This window comes from Mustela erminea, chromosome 12, assembly GCF_009829155.1.
Source record: "Mustela erminea isolate mMusErm1 chromosome 12, mMusErm1.Pri, whole genome shotgun sequence".
NCBI classification, from domain to species: Eukaryota; Metazoa; Chordata; class Mammalia; order Carnivora; family Mustelidae; genus Mustela; species Mustela erminea.
Genome location: NC_045625.1, coordinates 35,456,207 through 35,458,810, shown reverse-complemented (window position 1 = coordinate 35,458,810; position 2,604 = coordinate 35,456,207). Strand labels below are relative to the sequence as shown.

The window sequence follows — 2,604 nt, the reverse complement described above, 5'->3', positions numbered from 1 at the left end:
AAAATCAAAAGACAACTGACAGAATGGGAGAAGATATTTGCAAATGACATATCAGATAAAGGACTAGTGTCCAGAATCTATAAAGAACTTAGCAAACTCAACACCCAAAGAATAAATAATCCAATCAAGAAATGGGCAGAGGACATGAACAGACATTTCTGCAAAGAAGACATCCAGATGGCCAACAGACACATGAAAAAGTGCTCCATATCACTCGGCATCAGGGAAATACAAATCAAAACCACAATGAGATATCACCTCATATACTTTTTTCTTTCTTTTTTTTTTTTTAAATTTCTTTTCAGTGTAACAGAATTCATTGTTTGTGCACCACACCCAATGCTCCATGCAATATGTGCCCTCCATAATACCTACCACCAGGCTCACCCAACCTCTCACTCCCTACCCCTTCAAAATCCTCAGATTGTTTTTCAGAGTCCACAGTCTCTCATGGTTTATCTCCCCCTCCAATTTCCCTCAACTCCCTTCTCCTCTCCATCTCCCCATGTTCTCCATATTATTTGTTATGCTCCACAAATAAGTGAAACCATATGATAATTGACTATCTCTGTTTGACTTATTTCATCCAGCATAATCTCTTCCAGTCCCGTCCATGTTGCTACAGAAGTTGGGTATTCATCCTTTCTAATGGAGGCATAATACTGGGTTGCAAGGATGGTTCAACACTCACAAATCAATCAATGTGATAGAACAAATCAATAAGAGAAGAAAGAAGAACCACATGGTCCTCTCAATTGATGCAGAAAAAGCATTTGACAAAATCCAGGATCCGTTCCTGATTAAAATGCTTCAAAGTATAGGGATAGAGGGAACATTCTTCAACTTCATAAAATCTATCTATGAAAAATCCACAGCAAATATCATCCTCAATGGGAAAAAGCTGACAGCCTTCGCTTTGAGATCAGGAACACGACAAGGATGCCCACTCTCACCACTCCTGTTCAACATAGTATTAGAAGTCCCAGTAACAGCAATCAGACAACAAAGAGAAATAAAGGTATCCAAATTGGCAATGAAAAAGTCAAACTCTCTCTCTTTGCAGATGACATGATACTTTATATGGAAAATCCAAAAGTCTCCACCCCCAAACTACTAGAACTCATGCAGAATTCAGTAATGTGGCAGGATACAAAGTCAGTGTACAGAAATCAGTTGCTTTCTTATACACCAGCAATGAAAACACAGGAAGGGAAATTAGAGAATCGATTCCATTTACTATAGCACCAAGAACTATAGGATACCTGGGAATAAACCTAACCAAAGAGCTAAAGGATCTGTACTTGAGGAACTATAGAACACTCATGAAAGAAACTGAAGAAGACACAAAAAGATGGAAGACCATTCCATGCTCTTGGATTGGAAAAATAAACTCTGTTAAAATGTCTATACTGCCTAGAGCAACCTGTACTTTCAATGCCATTCTGATCAAAATTCCACTGGCATTTTTCAAAGAGCCGGAGCAAACAATCCAAATATTTGTATGGAATCAGAAGAGACCCCAAATTGCTAAGGAAATGTTGAAAAAGAAAAACAAAACTGGGGGCATCACGTTGCCTGATTTCAAGCTTTACTACAAAGCTGTGATCACCAAGACAGCATGGTACTGGCATAAAAACAGACACATAGACCAGGAACAGAGTAGAGAGCCCAAATATGCACCCTCAGCTCTATGGTCAAATAATCTTCGACATAGCAGGAAAAAATATACAGTGGAAAAAAGACAGTCTCTTCAATAAATGGTGCTGGGAAAACCGGACAGCTATATGTAGAAGAATGAAGCTTGACCATTTTCTTACGTTATACACACAGATAAACTCGAAATGGATAAAAGACCTCACCATGAGGCAGGAATCCATCAGAATCAAAGAGGAGAACATAGGCAGTAACCTCTTCGATATCAGCTACAGCAACTTCTTTCAAGATACCTCTCCAAAAACAAAGGAAACAGAAGCAAAAATGAACTTTTGGGACTTCATCAAGATCAAAAGCTTCTGCACAGCAAAGGAAATAGTCAACAAAACAAAGAGGCAACCCAAGGAATGGGAGAAGATATTTGTAAATGACAGTACAGACAAAAGGCTCATATCCAGTATCTATAAGGAACTTCTCAAACTCAACACACACAAAATAGATAATCATGTCAAAAAATGGGCAGAAGACATGAACAGACACCTCTCCAATGAAGACATACAAATGGCTAACAGACACATGACAAAATATTCATCATCACTAGCCATCAGGGAGATTCAAATTAAAACGACATTGAGATACTAACTTACGCCAGTTAGAATGGCCAAAATTAGCAAGACAGGATACAATGTGTGTTGGAGAGGATGTGGAGAAAGGGGAACCCTCTTATACTGTTGGTGGGAATGCAAGTTGGTGCAGCCACTTTGGAAAACAGTGTGGAGATTCCTCAAGAAATTAAAAATAGAGCTTCCCTATGACCCTGCAATTGCACTCCTGGCTATTTTACCCCAAAGATACAGATGTAGTTGCCGCTTCCAGTCCGCGATGGGAGAAGAATTAGGCACAAACAATTCAGCTGCAAGAGATTGGGAGCAGGGGACAACAGTCGAAAAG

At 39.3% G+C, this 2,604-nt stretch overlaps 1 long non-coding RNA gene across 1 annotated transcript; it reads left to right on the top strand.

The window, feature by feature from the left end:
• Positions 1–530: 530 nt before the first annotated feature.
• LOC116570772 lies at positions 531–2,604 on the top strand. The gene is made up of 3 exons (XR_004277551.1): positions 531–541; positions 1,742–1,744; positions 2,517–2,604. It is a non-coding gene; the product is annotated as an uncharacterized LOC116570772 (long non-coding RNA).